This window comes from Furipterus horrens, unplaced genomic scaffold (assembly GCF_987537825.1).
Source record: "Furipterus horrens unplaced genomic scaffold, mFurHor1.1.pri manual_scaffold_1, whole genome shotgun sequence".
In the NCBI taxonomy this organism is placed as follows: domain Eukaryota; kingdom Metazoa; phylum Chordata; class Mammalia; order Chiroptera; family Furipteridae; genus Furipterus; species Furipterus horrens.
The window spans coordinates 160189565-160197436 of record NW_028327171.1 but is presented as its reverse complement, the minus strand read 5'-3'; positions in this window follow the sequence as shown (position 1 = coordinate 160197436).

The following is a 7872-nucleotide window of genomic DNA, read 5'->3' as shown; positions in this document are numbered from 1 at the left end:
AGTCCCAAACAATTTGGACCCAAAGAGAACCACACTAAAACACATCATAATTAAAATGCCAAAGGTTAAAAGATAAAGAGAGAATCTTAAAAGAAGCAAGAGAAAAGCAGATAGTTAACTACAAAAGAGTTCCCATAAGACTCTCAGCTGATTTCTCAAAAGAAACTGCAGGCATCAAGGGACTGGCAAGAATTTGCAAAGTGCTAAAAAGCAAGGACCTACACCTAGATTATTCTTTCTAGCAAAGCTATCATTTAGAATGGAAGGACAGATAAAGTGCTTCTCAGACAATGTAAAGCTAAAGGAGTTCATCATCACCAAGCCATTATTATAAGAAATGTTAAACAGACTTATTTAAGAAAAAGAACAAGATCAAAACCATGAACATTAAAATGGCAATAAATTCACAACTCTTAACAATTGAATCTAAAAAAGAAACTAAGAAAACAAGCAGAACAGAAACAGAATCATAGATATGGAGATCATTTGGAGGTTTATAAGTTGGGAGGGGGAAGGGGGAAAACAGGGGAAAAGGTGCAGAATAGATAGGGGGATGTTAAGAATAGTATAGGAAATGGAGTAGCCAAAGAACATATGCATGACTCATGGACATGAAGTAAGAAGGATATTGCTAATGGGAATGGGGGTACCAGGTGGAGGAGGGCAAAGGGGAAAAATTGGGACAACTGTAATAGCATAATCAATAAAAATATATTAAATAAATAAATAAAACGCACAAAAAAAGAGTTGAATTTTATCCCTCCCAAATTCATATGTTGATCATGTGTACCTCACTTGTGATCTTATTTGGAACTAGAATCATTACCAAGTAGTTAGCTAATATGAGCTCACACTGGAGTAGGTTGGCCCCCTAAACTACTATGATTGGTGTTTTACACAAAGGGAGAAATTTGGAAAAGGAAATAGATGCTAGGAAAGAAGTCTGAAACAGATACTTGTGTTGCATCTTCAGATAGAGTGTGGCCTTGTGACACATTGATCTTGGATCTCTAGTTTCCAGACTCTAAAATAATATTTTTTTTATTTTTAAGCTGTTTAGTTTGTGGTACTGTATTACATCAGCCCTACCATACTAATATAATGAGAAACTAATAATACTTTATGTAAATGATGACCATTTTATAGGGCAATTATACCTAATCATATTTTTCTCTTTCTTTAGAAAATTGATTCATATTGACTGAAAGACACTACATAAAATGAATAAAATGGTCTTTAATACCACTTTGGATATAAAATGATGTGTACCATATCCTGAAAGATAAACCCTCTCATTGTGGCTACAACACATAATTTCTTAAGTATATTTTCTGCTTTTGTGGCCTTGACTTGTATATTTTTCACCTCTGAGGTTTGCCACTCATGTTGACATAGATTTACGTATGCAATGAAGTGACAAAATCAATGAAAAAGACATGGGACTCTTCTGCTTGCAAGAAGACTTTATTTTTTGTTGCTTATTATATTAATACCACCAAACTATTTCTGTGAAGATGAAGTTATTTCTTCGACTCACTTTATTCATTCTGCAGATTAGATAATACTCTTGGAATAACAATGTGATATATTTTCAAAATTTTTACTTTCATAAAAATAAATTTATATGACCATGTATCTTAAAATGATAACCCTCCCACCAATAATCCTGAGCAATAAGATGTTTAAATCAGAAATTTGATTTGAAAGATGATTATCAGTTTTTTCTTCTTTCATAAAAATAATCCTATTTCCATCCAGAGTGCCAAGTGATGTCTTCTTTTTCCCCCATTTTTCACACTTATCTAGAATAAATAACATGTTCAAAGCTACAACTTCTGGCTCTAAAGTTCTATGGAAACTAAAAAAAATCACCCAAATTATAACTGTGTGTGTATATATATATATATATATATATATATATATATATGTGTGTGTGTGTGTGTGTGTGTGTGTACATATATATTATATCATGGATATTATATATATATATATCATAAACTTAAAATTATATTTTAAAATTAAGACTCATATGATCGGATGTGTGTTTTGAAAATCTAAGTGCTCTATGGAGAGATCATCTTAGGGCAGCAGCATTGCCTAGAAAAGAAAAAATGAAGGCTCAGATGAAGTAGCAGTTTGGAGGGTGAGGAGGGGATAGAGGTGGTAAAAGTGATAAAAATTGGTAATTATTTAACTTGGTGGGTGAGAAAGAAAGATAACTTGTTGATAATTTGAACTTCATTTTCAGTGGATTGTAAGGTCATTGACAGTAAGGACTATGTAATAGATTGTTGCTACTGTTGTTCTTCTGGTCATTATTTATCAGTCCAGGGAAAGATGAAAAGTCAATTTACCCCTTCACCATGAAATAAATTTAGAGAGACTTCCAGCCAAGATGGAGGCTTAGACGGACACGCTCGGTCTCCCTCTACAACTAGAGAGGAAAACAACTACTTCAAAACAAAAGATAACTAGAAATTCCAGAAAATAAAGCTACACGGAAGCCCAACGTATGAAGTTATAAACCAGCGGCGCCCTTTGGGCAGGTAGGACGAGCAAAAGGGGGCGGAGCTGTTTGCGGTAGCACCAGGGACAGCGGCAGGGAGAGCAATCCCAGCGGCAGGGAGGACAATCCCGGCTGCAGTCGAACCCCGGCAGCTCGCGACCCCAACGCTGGGGAAAGCAGCCACCACATCGCCTTGAACAGTGAGGCCCAGGGGGGCGGGAGGACGGATCCCGGTCTCCTAGCGGAATAACTGTGTGAATCCATCTTGGACCCACGCCCCCACACAAAGCGCCACAGGGCTGAGAAATAGGTTGTGGATAGGCGCCGGTCGCTGGGTTGTGACGACAAAGCACCACGGCGCAGCGAGAAAGGTTGCGGATTGCCGCCAGTCACTGGGTTGTGACGAGTACACAGGCACTGCCCCTTACAGCCGGCCCAAGAAAACAAAACGCATCTGTCAAAATGAGGCAGACAACTATAGAAATCCCGGTGGCACAGCTCACCAGGCAACAGATGAAGAATCTGACAGATGAACAAATAAGAAACCTGTCAGAGGCTCAGTTCTGGGCCATTGTTATCAGGTGGCTTACAGAATTCACAAAAGAGCAGGAAAAAGATGAGAAAGAAGCGAAAAACACTGATAATGAAAGGAACAAAACCACATACGAGACAGATTGTGAGGGAAAAAAATCCAGAGTTCATCTTAACAAACCAGAATATAGAGAAGGAACGGGAAGCAACGATGAGAGGATCAGAAACCTCTGGGACAGCTATAAAAGGCCCAACATAAGAATCATTGGTTTACTTCCGGCCAAGATGGAGGCTTAGACGGACACGCTAAGTCTCCCTCTACAACTAGAGAGGAATACAACTACTTCAAAACAAAGGATAACTAGAAATTCCAGAAAATAAAACTACACGGAAGCCCAACATATGAAGTTATAAACCAGCGGTGCCATTCGGGCAGGTAAGAGTTAAAGAGGGCAAAGCTGTTTGCGGAGCGGCGGGGGACGAAAAATCCTGGCGGCAGTCAAGCCCCTGGCAGTGCGCGACCCCAGCGCTGGGGAGAGCGGCCACCGCATCGCCTTGAACAGTGAGGCCCGGGGGGCGGGAGGACGGATCCCGGTCTCCTAGCTGAATAACTCTGTGAATCCATCTTGGACCCCCGCCCCCAAAGAAAGCACCACAGGGCTGCGAAATAGGTCGCGGACAGGCAGGCGCCGGTCGCTGAACTGTGACACGTACACAGGCACTGCCCCTTACAGCCGGCCCAAGAAAACAAAACGCATCTGTCAAAATGAGGCAGACAACTATAGAAATCCCGGTGAAACAGCTCACCAGGCAGCAGATAGAGAACCTGACAGATGAACAGATAAGAAACCTGTCAGAGGCTCAGTTCTGGGCCATTGTTATCAGGTGGCTTACAGAATTCACAAAAGAGCAGGAAAAAGATAAGAAAGAAGCGAAAAAATTTCATAACGAAAGGAACAAAACCGCATACGAGATAGATGGTGAGAAAAAAAAAATCCAGAGTTCATTTCAACAAACTGGAATATGGAGAAGGAACAAGCAGTCAACCAATGCAGCGAGAGGAAATGGGAAGCAACAATGAGAGGATCAGAAACCTCTGGGACAGCTATAAAAGGCCCAACATAAGAATCATTGGTTTGCCAGAGAATGAGGAAGATGAACTAGAACTTGAAAAATTGAGTGAAAATATAATAAAGGAGAACTTCCCAGACTTGGGGAAGGGAATAGACTTGCAGGTCCAGGAAGCAAGGAGAGTTCCCAAGAGACTGGACCCAGGGAGAACTACTCCAAGACACATTATAATCAAAATGTCAAAAATTAAAGATAAAGAGAGAATCTTAAAAGCAGCAAGAGAGAAGAAAAGAATTATGTACAAAGGGGTCCCAATTAGACTATCAGCAGACTTCTCAAGGGAAACCCTACAGGCAAGAAGGGACTGGCAAGAAATATTCAAAGTAATGAAAATCCAAAATCTAAAACCACGAATACTCTATCCAGCGAAATTGTCATTCAGAATAGAAGGACAGAGAAAGTGTTTCCAGGACAAAATAAAACTGAAAGAGTTCATTAGATCCAAACCACTGTTATATGAGATGTTAAAGAGACTGGTTTAAAAAACAGAAGCTAAGGAGATGAAACAAAGGCAAACTAAATAGGCAACGAGAATGGAAAAGGAACTGTGGGTACGGGAAGCATATTGGGGGGAGGTCAACAGGGAGGGGGAATGGGGAAAGGGAGGGAGATGATATAGGAATTGGGGATCAAGGTAGGAGGGAATGGAATAGACGGAGAGAGGTTGGGAGGAACTGTATGCACAACTAATGGACATAATCTAAAAGGGGGGGACAACTGGAGGGAGGGGGGCCACCGGGTGGAGGGGAGCAGAGGGAAGGGAAATTGGCACAAATGTAATATTTTAATCAATAAAACACATTAAATCTGAAAAAAAAAAAATCATTGGTTTGCCAGAGAACGAAGAAGACAAACTAGAACTTGAAAAAGTGAGTGAAAATATAATAAAGGAGAACTTCCCAAACTTGGGGAAGGAAATAGACTTACAGGTCCAGGAAGCACAGAGAATTCCAAAAAAACTGGACCCAGGGAGAACCACTCCAAGACACATTATAATCAAAATGTCAAAAATTAAAGATAGAGAATCTTAAAAGCAGCAAGAGAGAAGAAAAGAATCATGTACAAAGGGGTCCCAATTAGACTATCAGCTGACTTCTCAAGGGAGACCCTGCAGGCAAGAAGGGACTGGCAAGAAATATTCAAAGTAATGAAAATCCAAAACCTACAACCACGAATACTCTATCCAGCGAAATTGTCATTCAGAATAGAAGGGCAGAGAAAGTGTTTCCAGGACAAAATAAAACTGAAAGCGTTCATTAGATCCAAACCACTGTTATATGAGATGTTAAAGGGACTGGTTTAGAAAAAGGAGGATCAAAACTATGAAAACTGCATCACAAGAAACAACAGAAGCTAGGAAATTGAAACAAAGGCGAACTAAACAGGCAACGAGAGTGGAAAAAGAACTATAGATACGGGGAACATATTGGGGGGAGGTCAACAGGGAGGGGGAACGGGGAGAGGGAGGGAGATGATATAGGAATTAAGGATCATGGTAGGAGGGAATGGAATAGAGAGAGGTTGAGAAGAACTATATGCACAACTAATGGACATGGTCTAAAAGGGGGGGACAACTGGAGGGAGGGGGACCACAAGGTGAAGGGGAGCAGAGGGAAGGGAAATTGGGACAAATGTAATATAAACAATAAAACACATTAAAAAACAATAATAATAAATGAAAAAAAAAGAAATAAATTTAGATATGACTTAATAAAAGAAGCACAATATAAATAGAGTTCCTAAAAGTTTATTATCATTGACTATGTAACTTGAGAGAATAATTTATCCAAATATGACTAAAAATAAAGGTACATAAAAATGAAAATTTTCAGTTCAAAGAAATCCAAATATTAATAATTAAATTAGATAATTTATAATAAAATGGAATCAAGATTGCTTTTACATTATGGAAAATAACCTACACTACTAATGTACTGTTACTTCTGTAAATTGACTGCCCAATTAGAGATTTTGCCTTAATGAATAATGTTCTTAATAGCAAATCTACCTTTAAATGGCTGTTTTTAGTAATGACCCCAGTAATTCTAAGAGCATTTTCATTACACATTGGAAGTTTTTGTTTCAGCAGAACTAAAAGTCATATGTTTCATTATCTAAATGAGTCTGAAGATAAAGCAGCCAGGTTAGGTGTCTTGTTCCACCAAGGTACTAGCTCTGCAAACTAAAAAAACTTAATCCTTTTTAAATATCATTTTTTAAAAAATGGAGATAACAGTGATATCATGTAGTTTTTAGTATACGTAGTTTTTAATAGAATAAACAACCTTTCTTGTTATTGTCATTGTTGTGACTGTTCTTAGAATAGAAAATATTCTACAGGAATAAAAATCCTATCTGTTTCTTTCATGGCAATGTAAAAAAAATTCTGAGTTTATGTTTATTGGCCATGTAGACACTGGCAGTTCTGGCAAGGATAGTTCACACTTGTGAACGAGAGAGTGGGGGGGAAAGAAAGGGAAAAGAAGAGAAGAGAAATGGAGAGGAGAAGAGGAGAGGAGGGAAGAGAAGAGAAGAGGATGAGAAGAGAGGGGAGGAGAAGAGAAGACAAGAGGAGAGAAAGAAGGAGGAGGAGGAAGAGGGAGAGGGAAGGAACAATATGTATTATGCATGTGTATTTATGTGCATGTGTATATTGTACATGGGCACTATTTAGACATATATTTTCAGTTAAAAATATGTGTTATATCTATACAGTCAGATTGGTGAGCCTTGCAGAACTTGGCACAGTGCTTGACACATAAGAGACATTAAATAAATGTCTTTGAACTAAGTTGAAGTGATAAGAAATATTCCAGTTGTGAATTTTGTTATCAAAGATGGGATGTATAGGTGAAACAAGTGACCAACACGAGAAAGACTGACATAACTTTCAGAAACTAGGAATTCAGAACCATAAAATAGCACATGGGTGTAATTTTTCCGTTTTAAGAAAGTGAACTGCAGAAATGAGCAAGGTTATCTAAAAAATTTTCAAAACCTTTACCTAATGTTTTTCTTCTCATTGCCTCTTTTCATTTTTCTTTATATGCATGTACTCAGAGTTCTTTTTGTAGTAAGAGAGACAAAAAAACTACCCTACAATTGATCAGAATATTTATTTCAACCTTTGTAAGATTTGTTGTCTTTAATTAGTTGAAAATAATGAGAGGGTCCTAATATGACATTAGTGGGAGGTATCTGTGTGTGTGAGGGCAAGATTTGGCAGCAAGATTTTTCCAACAAGTATTGCTATATTTTAAAAATGTCATATATCCTACATACGGTGACTGAGTTTTAACTTAATGTTCTTTAAATTTTAAGCATAAAGAGAATTAGTTAAAGGAGCAAGTCTTGGATGAGTCTGCAGCTGTTTGCAAGTGGTAGGCATGAAATCAGCTACCTGTGTTAATGAAGAGTTCCCTGTCTGTCACCTGTCAGGCATCCCTCTCTAAGGTAAGAAGCAAAACTTGGGACCATTGTGAAATAGTCTGATTCTGCAAGCAACACTAGCTAATGCAGAGCTGAAGAGAGAAAGACAATGAATTTTCTGTGATCTTAATTTTTAAGCTTTGCTACTACTAAAATGTACTCACAAAACATTATTTTGAAATAGAAAAGTTTAAATGCTTATTTGTTTTGATCTATAAAGATGTTAGGTGACCTTGCTATCAGAGGGCCTCAAACTTTAAGTAGCATCCAAATCC